Genomic DNA, 14022 nt, shown 5'->3' with positions numbered 1-14022 from the left:
GGGACTCTCAAGAGTCTTCTCCAACACCACAGTTCAAAAGCATCAATTCTTCTGCGCTCAGCTTTCTTTATAGTCCAACTCTCACATCCATACATGACCACGGGATAAACCATAGCCTTGACTAGATGGACCTTTGTTGGCAAAGTAATGTCTCTGCTTTTTAACATGCTGTCAAGGTTTGTCATAACTTTCCTTCCAAGGAGTAAGTGTCTTTTAATTTTATGACTGCAATCACCAACTGCAGTGATTTTGGGGCCCAGGAAAATAAAGTCTGCCACTGTTTCCACTGTTTCCCCATCTATTTGCCATGAAGTGATGGGACCAGATGCCATGATCTTAGTTTTCTGAATGTTGAGCTTTAAGCCAACTTTTTCACTCTCCTCTTTCACTTTCATCAAGAGGCTCTTTAGTTCTTCTTCACTTTCTGCCATAAGGGTGGTTTCATCTGCATATCTGAGGTTATTGGTACATGAATGAAGGCAAACTGGAAGTGGTCAAACAGGAGATGGCAAGATGAACGTTGACATTTTAGGCATCAGCAAAGTAAAATGGACTGGAATGGGTGAATTTAACTCAGATGAACAGTATATCTACTACTGTGGGCAAGAATCCCTTAGAAGAAATGGAGTAGACATCATAGTCAACAAAAGAGTCAGAAACGCAGTATTTGGATGCAATCTCAAAAACGACAAAATGAGCTCTGTTCATTTCCAAGGCAAACCATTCTATATCACGGTGATACAAGTCTATGCCCCAATCAGCAATGCTGAAGAAGCTGAAGTTGAACAGTTCTATGAAGACCTACAAGACCTACTAGAACTAAAACTCCAAAAAGATGTCCCTTTCATTATAGGGGACTGGAATGCAAAAGTAGGAAGTCAAGAAACACCTGGAGGAACAGGCAAATTTGGCCTTGGAGTACGAAATGAAGCAGGGCAAAGGCTAATAGAGTTCTGCCAAGAGAACGCACTCGTCACAGCAAACACCCTCTTCCAACAACACAAGAGAAGGCTCTACACAAGTACATCACCAGATGGTCAACACTGAAATCAGACTGACTATATTCTTTGCAGCCAAAGATGGAGAAGCTCCATACAGTCAGCATAAACAAGACTGGGAGCTGACTGTGGCTCAGATCATGAACTCCTTATTGCCAAATTCAGACTTAAGTAGAAGAAACTAAGGCAAACCACTAGACCATTCAGGTCTGACCTAAATCAAATCCCTAACGATTGTACAGTGGAAGTGAGAAATAGATTTAAGGGACTAGATCTGATAGACAGAGTGCCTGATGAACTATGGACAGAGGTTTGTGACACTGAACAGGAGACAGGGAGCAAGACCATCCCCAAGAAAAAGAAATGAAAAAACACAAAATGGCTGACTGAGGAGACCTTACAAATAGTTGTGAAAAGAAGAAAAGCCAAAACCAAAGGAGAATAGGAAAGATATGCCCATTTTATGCAGAGTTCCAAAGAATAGCAAGGAGAGATAAGAAAGCGTTCCTCAATGATCAGTGCAAAGAAATAGAGGAAAACAACAGAATGGGAAAGACTAGAGATCTCTTCCAGAAAATTAGAATACCAAGGGAACATTTCATGCAAAGATGGGCTCAATAAAGGACAGAAATGGTATGGACATAACAGAAGCAAAAGATATTAAGAAGAGGTGGCAAGAATACACAGAAGAACTGAGCAAAAAAGATCTTAATGACCCAGATAAACACGATGGTGTGATCACTAACCTAGAGCCAGACATCCTGGAATGTGAAGTCAAGTGGGGCTCAGGAAGCATCACTACGAACAAAGCTAGTGGAGGTGATGGAATTCCAGTTGAGCTCTTTCAAATCCTAAAAGATGATGCTGTGAAAGTGCTGCACACAATACGCCAGCAAATTTGCAAAACTCAGCAGTGGCCACAAGACTGAAAAAGGTCAGTTTTCATTCCAATCCCAAAGAAAGGCAATGCCAAAGAATGCTCAAACTACTGCACAATTGCACTCATCTCACACGCTAGTAAAGTAATGCTCAAAATTCTCCAAGCCAGGCTTCAACAGTACATGAACCATGAACTTCCAGATGTTCAAGCTGGTTTTAGAAAGGCAGAAGAACTAGAGATCAAATTGCCAATATCTGCTGGATCATTGAAAAATCAAGAGAGTTTCAGAAAAACATCTATTTCTGCTTTATTGACTATGCCAAAGCCTTTGACTGTGTGGATCACAATAAACTGTAGAAAATTCTGAAAGAGAACGGAATACCAGACCACCTGACCCGCCTCTTGAGAAATCTATATGCAGGTCAGGAAGCAACAGTTAGAACTGGACATGGAACAACAGACTGGTTCCAAATTGGGAAAGGAGTATGTCAAGGCTGTATATTGTCACCCTGCTTATTTAACTTATATGCAGAGTACATCATACAAAACGCTGGGCAGGATGAAGCACAAGCTGGAATCAAGATTGCTGGGAGAAATATCAATAACCTAAGATATGCAGATGACACCACCCTTATGGCAGAAAGTGAAGAAGAACTAAAGAGCCTCTTGATGAAAGTGAAAGAGGAGAGTGAAAAATTTGGCTTAAAGCTCAACATTCAGAAAACTAAGATCATGGCATCTGGTCCCATCACTTCATGGCAAATAGATGAGGAAACAGTGGAAACAGTGGCAGACTTTATTTTTCTGGGCTCCAAAATCACTGCAGATGGTGACTGCTGCCATGAAATTAAAAGACACTTACTCCTTGGAAGAAAAGTTATGACCGACCTAGACAGCACATTAAAAAGCAGAGACATTATTTTGCCAACAAATGTCCGTCTGGTCAAGGCTATGGTTTTTCCAGTAGTCGTGTATGGATGTGAGAGTTGGACTATAAAGAAAGCTGAGCGCCAAAGAATTGATGCTTTGAACTGTGGTGTTGGAGAAGACTCTTGAGAGTCCCTTGGCCTGCAAGGAGATCCAACCAGTCCATCCTAAAGGAAATCAGTCCTGAATATTCATTGGAAGAACTTATGCTGAAGCTGAAACTCCAATACGTTGGCCACCTGATGCAAAGAACTGACTCGTTTGAAAAGACCCTGATGCTGGGAGGGATTGAGGGCAGGAGGAGAAGGGGACGACAGAGGATGAGATGGCTGGATGGCATCACCGACTCAATGGCATCACTGACTCGATGGGCATGAGTATGAGTAAACTCCGGGAGTTTGTGATGGACAGGGAGGCCTGGCGTGCTGCAATTCCTGGGGTCACAGAGTCGGACACGACTGAGCGACTGAACTGAACTGAGCACCTACTGAGCTTCTTCAAATGGGAGCTAATACAATTTTCTTATTATTTATGCCAGTTTGAATTGGATTCAGTTACACATAGCCAAAAATATCCCAACTAATACAGTTATTGAAAATCAATGTCTGAGTGCCCTCTGCCCATTCCTGTGAATGCTCTTCCTGAAGATCCTCACACGGCTCCCTCCCACATTTCCTTCAGGTCTCTGCTGAAATGTTACTTCTTCAGCAAACCCTAGCTGGACCACTGTGTACAAAACAGCAATCTCTCTCTTTGTTCAGAGTAAACTGAAAAACTGAAGCTCCTCAGCAAGTTGAAGATGAATCCTAGGGTTCATGTTGACTCCATCAATATGGAAACACATTAAAACATCCAGAAAAAAATAGTATCGTCCTTTGAAATTTCATAACTTTTAATATACCCATTTCTTTTATCACTTATTCTATTTTATCTTGTATTATGGGTATTTGTGGACACATCTTATCCCTCCCACTAAATTCCTATACCACTGTGCTGAAGCCAGTATGTACCAGCTCTTGAGTACCATGCATGCATCTATAACTCCACTTTCACTGATGTCATATTGGTAGCTTGAAATGGGTCACAATGAATGTATTTACACCATGGAAATCAGCAAATACTACAGTTCAGGGCTCCCCACTCCACAGCTGTTATACATTTACCAGCATACGATGTTTCCATATATTATCCATTTTTATGTTCCTCAGATTACAAATGACAGTGTCTTTCTTTTATTAATTCAGCAAATATTTATTAACAGCCAACTATGTTATTCTGGAGTAGGTAATGACAACCCTCTCCAGTATTCTTGCCTGGGCAATCTCATGGGCAGAGGAGCCTGGGGGGCTACCGTCCATGGGGTCACAAAGAGTCGGACATGACTGAACACACACACATGCACACAAGTGTGTGGACACATGGAGACATGGAGAGCTGTGCAAATGGTCCCAGCTGTAGGGAGTGCAAGAATAACTAAAATAGACAAAGTCTCTTCCCTTTAGAGCTTATATTCTAAGGTGGAAAATAGTCAAAAAACAAATAAAGCAAATAAACATATATAATGTATAACAAGCAGGATATAAAAGCAGGGTAAGCAAATAGAGGGAAATCAAGGTTAGGTGAAGGGAAAATGTATTTCCAGTAGAGTGTGATCAAGCTAGGCTTCTCTGAGGCTGTGGCATCTGAACAGACCTGAAGGAAATGAGAGTGAGCCATGCAAGTATCTGCAGAAAGAGCATTCTAAGAAGAGGGAACAGTTAGTGCACAGAACCTGAGCTCGAAGCCTTCCAATATGCTAGGTGGCTACAAGGAAGCCAAAGCACCTAGAACAAAGAGGAAAGGTAGAAAAGAAGGTCTTAGAGGTAGCTTGACCAGATCATGTCAGCCTTGGTAGGAACTTCAGATTTCATTTTAAGTGTGCTACAAAGCCGATGAAGAGACTGGACTGAGAAAGTAGCATAATGTTTTGTTTTAAAGGGATGATTTTGGATGCCAGACTTTAGGAGAGTAAGAGAAGCAGCAAGGAGACTTATTAAGAGCTACTGAAGTAATCTAGATGACATTTGGACAAAGAGGACAAGCATATTCAGTTGTTAGTTTGAACATGACACAATCAGGTCATTTGCAAGAAGGTGCTATTCACAAAACAGACCTAGAGGAGCTCTTGTGAGAGCTGTAGGCAGATGTGGAGGTGTAGAGATTCTAGTTCTCCTGGCTGAGTCCTGGAGCAATGGGGGACAGAGCCTCCTCTTCCACAGACCCCTCTAAGCATGCAGTCCTGCCCCCACGTGGGAAAGGATATAAGCACATATGCACAGGCACACAACAAGGGGAGTTCCCATACCCCTCTTCCCTTCCCTGCCTTCACTCCTGAGCCATGTCTTGGGTCACCTAAGACATCTGGACCAACCACTTCAGACTGAGCAATAATGTGCTAATATAAAATTTTCCTTTGGAAGTTGCTAGGAGAGTAGTAGAGAAGGCAATGGCACCCGACTCCAGTACTCTTGCCTGGAAAATCCCATGGACAGAGGAGCCTGGTAGGCTGTAGTCCATGGGGTCACTACGAGTCCGACATGACTGAAAGACTTCACTTTTACTTTTCACTTTCATGCATTGGAGGAGGAAATGGCAACCCACTCCAGTGTTCTTGCCTGGAGAATCCCAGGGATGGGTGAGCCTGGTGGGCTGCTGTCTATGGGGTCACACAGAGTTGGACACAACTGAAGCAACTTAGCAGCAGCAGCAGGAGAGTAGATTTTAAAAGATCTCATCACAAGGTGAAAAATAATGTCTATACAAGTATAACTCAGTCACTCTGCTGTACAGCAGTAATAAACACAATGTTGTAAATCAACTATTCCTCAATTTTAAAAAAAGGACAGTTCTCATCACAAGGAAAAGAAAATTCATAACTATGAGTGGTTACGGATGTTAACTAGACTAATTATGGTGATCATTCCACAACATATACAACTATCAAATCATTAAGCTGTATACCTGAAACTAACATAATGTTACATGTCAATCATATCTCAATTTTAAAAACATTTCCACGTGAAAGGAGTTCTTTACAAGTCACAAAAGCCTAAAGGCTAGCATCCTCTAGTAGATAAGGATGGTATATGTGGAGATGGGGAAGGAGAAGTCTGCTCTGGAAGGTAGAATAGACAAACTTGCTAATGGCTTAGATGTGGTTGTGTTAATGGGAAAAGAATCAAGGAATTAGACAAAGCAAGTGGATGAATATTTTAGTGCCCTTTACTGAGGTGGGAAAGGTCGGGTGAATACTGTTTAGATAGGTAAATCAAGAGTTCACTTTTTTTTGAACATGTTACTTAGAAAATTATATTATGCAATCAAATGCCAATAATGAATAGGTGATTAAATATATGGGTCTGGATTTCAGAGGGTAGGTCAGACCTAGAAAGAGATTTGAAAACCAACTAAGTATAGTAAAGCCACAGATTAAAGAGAATAAGTACTCTAAATAAACACTTTCTGAGTGAACAAACAACAGCTCTAATAGGATTTGTGCACATATAACCCTAAGGAGATTTTGGCTCTAGATAATAATATTCAGTTTTCAGTAACTTAAGTATTAATTGTACAGGAGTCACAAATAAAAACAATATGCTTACTTTGAGGTGCTTATGATAGAATTGAGAAAACAGAAGGAACAACCACACCAATTTTACAAAATTTTTAAAAATCAATAAAGGCATTCTGTAGTGAAAAACATAACTATAAACTGACACATAATCAACTCTTTTTGAGAATTTCAGAATTCAAAGCCTCTGTATAGAGAGATTCTGCATGATGTTTCAGCACTTCAATTCCCTTTCACACGGTAGTTCTCTAGCTTGCCTGCATATTGGAATCACCTGGGGAACTTTTAAAATGACTTAAATCCCATCCCAGAGATTCTGATTTAATTGATCCTGGCTGTGGCGTGGACATCCGGATGGTAAAAACCTTCCAGGTGATTCTGACGTGCAGTCAGGGTTGAAAAACACTGCTGAAATCTAAAAGGCTTTTGGTCAAAGATGCCGGGCATGGTAACAAGAATTTCTTGATATACATATAAACATATCTGAGGGAGAAGTCCAAACACATTTGACCAAATGCACTAATAAGGTTGTCATTAAATAGAGGGAAAAATATAAAAAGTCAAACTATAAACAGTTAAATCGGTCATATACGCAATCTCTAAACATAAAAAATAAAGACTAATAGAATTGTTTGGTATCTCAAAAATGACTGAGATTCAGTTTATCCAAGACTCTTCTGTTATTTCAATAGCTGTAAAAAATATTGTAATAACAACAAGAGGAACATAAAGAAGTCAAAACGTTATGAACTCCAGTGGGAGTTCAATGTATGTCTCAGTGAACCCAAAGCCAGTGCTCTGTGATTACCTAGAGGGATGGGATGGGGAGGGAGGTGGAGGGGAGGTTCAAGAGAGAGGGGACATATGTATACCTAATGCTAATTTATGTTGATGTATGGCTTCCCTGATAGCTCAGCTGGTAAAGAATCTGCCTGCAATGCAGGAGACCCCGGCTCAATTCCTGCATCTGAAGGATCTGCTGGAGAAGGGATAGGCTACCCACTCCGGTATTCTTGGGCTTCCCTGATGGCTCAGCTGGTAAAGAATCTGCCTGAAATGCGGGAAACCTGGGTTCAGTCCCTGGGTTGGGAAGATCCCCTGGAGAAGGGAAAGGCTACCCACTCCAGTATTCTGGCTAAAGAATCTGCCTGAAATGCGGGAAACCTGGGTTCAGTCCCTGGGTTGGGAAGATCCCCTGGAGAAGGGAAAGGCTACCCACTCCAGTATTCTGGCCCAGGGAATTCCATGGGCTATATAGTCCATGGGGTTGCAAAGAGTCAGACACAACTGAGCAAGTCTCACTTTCATTTCACTTTCATGGCAAAAACCACCACAATATTGTAAAGTAATTATTCTCTAATTTAAAAAAATAAAATATTTTTTAAAAGTTTTTTAAAAAGGTTATAGGGAGAGTCTACTAATTCTAAGCAATGAGATGAAAGTTGACCTAAATTTTAGAATATTTTTAAACATAGTCAGTTATAGCTCTTTCTCAAAATACAATAGATAGAATTACTAATAAATTGTTGCTTAATGAAGACACCAGGAAACTTGCTTTTAATAAATAGTGGAGAATTATAATTAATTAGTATATAATCTGTTGACTTCAAAAGTGCCAGAAAACATTTAGAAAGTTTATTCTTGAACATGGCTTGCTTGGTAAAGCAGTTTATATAAAGTGTCATTTCAAATCAGTGGGAGGGAGAAGCTATCTTTTTAATAAATTGCACTAGGATAGCTAACTAAACATAAAGCAAAATATATTGGGTTGAATTCCTAGCTGACGCCCTACACCAAAATAATTTATGAAACAAGAGTATAAATATAGAAAAGAAAATAATGAAAGATCTAGAAGGAAATTAAGTCAAAAATAAATTTACTTTTAATCTTGGTGTGAGGAAGACATTTCTTAAGAAATGCAAAAGCCAGAATTCATAAAGTAAAATATTGATTAAACTGACAAAAAATTATTAAAGATCAACATGGCAACAAAATATTATAAACAAAAAAATGAAGAAATAATCAGCAAGCAAGGGAAAATATTTTTTAACTATAGGAAACAGCTTCTTATATCACTTCATGTAATAAAAAAGGTGAATAATCTTACAGAAAAATAGGTAGAGCATATGAACAGAAAGCTAAAGAAAATATAATCAAGTCCATAGCAAAATATGCTTTATCTCAATATAAATATATTTATAAATATAAATAAAACATCAATGCAACTTATTTAATCTCTGTAAGATTTGAAAAGCTAAATGTCAGTTAAAATCCAATGTTTTTTTGGTCCAGAAGAGGATACAGTTGGTGTACTTTTCCCAATTCCTTCCACTAAGTACAGCTAAACACTCTGGATGTTACATATAAAAGAAACATAAGACTCTGAAATGTGGTGAAAAGAAAGAAAACTAGCTAGATTCCTCAGAAACCAAGAAACCACCTAGCAGTAAGTTCTCTAGGTTTTCTTTCTGCTTATTATATCCTGTACTGAGTGCTGGAGAAGCCAGTAACCCAGAAATGCCAATAGGCAGAGATAAAAACAGCAGCAAGAAAAACTTTTACTCTCTAGCCAGCGGACCAGGAAAAGGGCAGCCTGACAGAATGGAAAACTTTTAGACAATAACCACCCAGATCTACAGTAACACCACAAAGAAAAAAACTGTAGGCCCATCATCCACCACCTCCATCAACAAAGGCTTAATAGGAAGCCTAGATTTTGATGCTTGCCTAGCAGTAACACGGTGCTCCTTTTCCCCAACTGGAGTAGTGGTAGAGATCTCTGAGTGGGGAGCTAGGACTTTCATCCCAGCTGGATAATAATAAGCCTCATCCTCCTCCCACTGCGGAAGCACACAGGGAGCAATAACAAGGCATTGTGCTCTGTCCTAGCAAGCGGTGGGTATCAGTGAAAGCCTAATGGGAAGCCTGAACTTCCACCCCTGCCTAGGGTGTCAAAAGAGGCCAAGTGGGGAATGTGAACTTCTACCCTCACATGGCAATAATGAGGTGGCATGCTTGTTCGCTTTGTCTGCTTGGAGTCAGAGGAGCCCTGCTAAAACACAAAATTTAATTAAGAACCAAACTCTCATAAAATGACACCCAAAATGTCCATGATACACCAAGAACAAGAAATATTTCAACTTGAATGACAATAAGACAACCAGCAGACACCAACATTGGATGACAGAGACGTTAGAGTTACATAATAAGGGTTTAAAGTAGCCATCATAACTATGAACATGGGTGAAACAAATCATAAAAGAGAAAATCTCAGCAAAGAAATAAAAGGCATATGAGGAAGAGCCAAAGAAAACTTTTAGAGCTAAAAAAAAAAAACCACACAATAATCTATAAGGAAAAACTCACTGGAACACTTTAAAAGCAGAATGGAAATGACAGAAGAAAGAATTAGTGAACTTGATCATAGTGTTTTGCAGGTTTACTATATCCTTCTACTTCTCTGTATATTCATTCTATTATTTTTGAGTTTGATATTGAAACTCCAACTAAAAATCATAATTTATCTACTTAAAAATAATTGAACTATCTAGTAGAACTATATGTAACTTTGTTCTGTATTTTCCAGGTCTCCTGTAAATGTGTTATTATAGTTTCATAATTTAAAAAAAAATTTCAAGTTGAAAAAAGAATTTGTGAACTTGGATATATGATCCTATTGGAACAACAGAGAGAAAAGAGACTGAAAATCAATGAACAGAGCCTAGGGGACTTGTAGGACTGTAAAAAAGATCTAATATTTTGATCAATAGTGTCCTAGAAGCAGTGGCAAAGAATGTGGGACAGAAAAATTATTCAAAGAAAGAGTGGCAGAAATTTTCCCCAATTTAGGAAAATACATAAATCTATATATAGATTTAAGAATCCGAGTGAATCCTAAACAGGATAAACCCAAACAAACCCTTGCTTAGGCACATAATAATCAAACTCCTGAAAACTAAAGACAAAGGAAAAAATACTGAAAGCAGAAAGACAGAAACAATACCCAAAGAGAAAAACTATTTAAATTACAACAGATTTCTCATCAGACACCATGCAGGAGAGGAGAGCATGTGTGTGACTATAATGGGGTAGAACAAAAAATCTTTGTAGCAATGGAATAGTTCTATATCTTGATTCTGGGGGTGGTTACACAAATATACAATGTGATGAAAGGCATAGAACCATATACATGCATTGTATCAACATCCATTTCCTGGTTTTGATATTTTTACTACAGTTATGAAGAAGTAAATGATGGGAGAAATGGTAAGAGATACACAAATCATGACTTATTGTTCTTCTTTATGAAAGTTAAAGTGAAAGTCACTCAGTCCTGTCCAATTCTTTGCAACCCCATGGAATTCTCTGGGTCAGAATACTGGAGTGGTAGCCTTTCACTTCTCCAGGGGATCTTCCCAACTCAGGGATTGAACCCAGGTCTCTCGCATTGGAGGTGGATTCTTTACCAGCTGAGCCACAAGGGAAACCCAAGAATACTGAAGGGGGTAGCCTATCCATTCTCCAGCAGATCTTCCCAACCAAAGAATTGAACTGGGGTCTCCATTGTAGGCGGATTCTTTACCAAATGAGCTATCAGGGAAGCCCTTGTTTATAATTATTCTTGTTTATAATTGTTATATATTCCTCATGGGTTGACCCTTTTATCATAAAATGCCTTTCTTTGTCTCTAGTAACAATTTTTGGCATAAAATCCATTTTGTCTGGTGTTAGTATAGCCACTATACTAATATTAACATTAGTATGACAAAAATATATGAGTTTTTAACAGCAAAAATATTAAAGTGTATTGTGTTTCTAATATATGTTTCTAACATATATTGAAAATATATGACAACAATAGCACAAATTATGAGATGGGTATAGATGGAATTATATTGTTGTAAGTTTCTTACATTATATATGAAGTAGTATAATATTAACTTAAGATAGACTACAATAGGTTAAGGTTGCATACTGAAATCCACAGAGTACCCACTTAAAAAAATAGTACAAAGAGGTATGGTTTTAAAAAGCCAATTGAGAGACTAGAATGGAATACTAAAAAATAAAAGTTTTTTAAAAACTTACAGACAGGAAGAGAGAAACGAATGAACAATAGAGGAGATACACAAACATCAAGATGATAAATTTAAACCCAAACATATTAAAAATTACATTAAATAAAAATGAACTAAAGACACCAATTAGATAGAGGTTGTCAGACTAGATTTTTTTAAAAGCAAGATCACCTATATGGTATTTGTAAGAAATACTTAAATATAAAGATGCAAATAATTTAAAAAAAAAGAACTAGGAAAAGATAGATCACACAAACACTAAGCTATATTAAACCCAGACAAAGTGAATTTCAAGACAAAGAGTTCTGCTAAAGGTAAAAAGGTTCATTTCACAATGATAAAAAGGATATTCATCAAGGAGACACAATTTTAAATTGCTTGCATTTAATAACAGGACTTCAAACTATATGAAGCAAACATTAACCAAACTAAGAGGAGAGAAAATATAAATTACCAATGTCAGCTACATAATCATAGTTGCAGTTTTAACACCTCTCTCTCTATGACTCTTTATCTCTCTGTCTCTGTCTCTGTACCTCTCAGTAATAGACACAATGAAGGAAATAAGTAAAGGCATAGAAGACTTCAACAATACTATCAACCAAATAGATCTAATTAACATATCTAGTATATACAACACTGCATTCAACAAATGCAGATAATTCAAGGGCAGAGGTAACATTCACCATGATATCCTGTGTGACAAAGCCAGTCTTAATATGCCTTTCAAAAGATAAAATCAAATATAATTTATCTTCTGAATTAATTTTAAAATGAGTAACAAAGAGATACAAAAGAATCTGCAAATACTTGGAAATTAAGCCACAACTTCTAAAGAAGCCATGGGTGAAAAGTAATCACACAAAATTAGAAAATATTTTGAACTATATGATAATGAAAACACAACATATCAAAATTTATAGGATTTATCTAAAGCAGTATTTAGAAAGAAACTTATAGCTTTAAAATGCTTATATTAGGAAAAAAGGAAAATGTCCACCTTAGGATGCTAGACTTAAAAAGGAGCAAACAAAACCCAAAGTAAGTTTAAGACAAAAACTAATAAAAATAAAAAGGGAAATAAATAAAACAAAAAACAGAAAAACAAAAGCTAAATATTGGCTGTCTAAATGGTTAATAAAATTGATAAACCTCTAGGTGGGCGAATGAAGAAAAATTAAAGAAAATATAAATTACCAATGTCAGGGATAAAAGTGAGAACATTACTGCAGATACTACTACAGGTATTACAAGGTAATAAGGGAATATTTGCCTTTTCATACCGTTCATGGGATTCTCAGGAACCATAGTCAAAGCTATGGTTTCTCCAGTAGTAATGTACAGATGTGAGAGTTGGGCCATAAAGAAGGCTGAGCACTGAAGAATTGATGCTTTTGAATTGTGGTGGTTGAGAAGACTCTTGAGAGTCCCTTGGATGGCAAGGAGATCAAACCAGTCAATCCTAAAGATCAACCCTGAATAAACATTGGAAGGACTGATGCTGAAGCTGAAGCTCCAAAACTTTAGCCACCTGATGGAAAGAGCCGACTCACTGGAAAAGACCCTGATGCTGGGAAAGATTGAAGGCAGTAAGAGAAGGGGGCAACAGAGGATGAGATGGTTGGACGGCATCACCGACTCAATGGACATGGGTTTGGGTGGACTCTGGGAGTTGGTGATGGACAGGGAGGCCTGGTATGCTTCAGTCCATGGGGTCGCAAAGAGTAGGACACAACTGAGCAACAGAACTAAACTGAACTGATTAACATTTTCTTAATTGTTCTGTTGGTCTTTTCCTTCTCTAGTGTTTTCTGCCTAGAGAAGTTCCTTGAGCATTGGTTTCGTGGTGCTGAATTCTCTTAACTTGTGTGTGTCTGGAAACCTTTTGATATGTCCATCAAGTATGAATGACAGTTTTGCTGCGTAGATTGCTCTTTATTGTAGGTTCTTCCCTTTCACCACTTTACATATATCATGCCATCCCCTTCTTGCTTGTAGAGTCTCTGTTGAGAAATCAGCTGACAATCTTAAGGGAATTCCCTTGGATGTCATTTGTTCTTTTTCCCTTGTTGCTCTTAATATTGTATCTTTGTCCCTAATTTTTGTTATTTTGATTAATATGTATGTCATGGGTTCCTCCTTGGGTTTATCCTGCAGCTTTCAGGGTGTTTTTAAAGGCAGTGCTACAAAAAATGATACCAAGGGTACAATTCATGCAAAGATGGGCACAATCAAGGAAAGAAACAATATGGATCTCACAGAAGCAGAAGATATTAAGAAGGGGTGGCTAGAATACACAGAAGAACTATACAAAAAAGATCTTCATGAGCCACATAACAATGATGGTGTGATCACTCACCTACAGCCAGACATCTTTGAGTGCGAAATCAATTGGGCCATAGGAAGCATCAATGAACAAAGCTAGTGGGGGTGATTGAATTCCAGTTGAGCTATTTCAAATCCTAAACGATGATGCTGTTAAAGTGTTGCACTCAACATGCCAGCAAATTTGGAAAACTCAGCAGTGGC

The sequence above is a fragment of the Dama dama genome, chromosome X (genome assembly GCF_033118175.1).
Source record: "Dama dama isolate Ldn47 chromosome X, ASM3311817v1, whole genome shotgun sequence".
Taxonomy (NCBI): domain Eukaryota; kingdom Metazoa; phylum Chordata; class Mammalia; order Artiodactyla; family Cervidae; genus Dama; species Dama dama.
Note: the sequence above shows the minus strand (reverse complement) of the source record.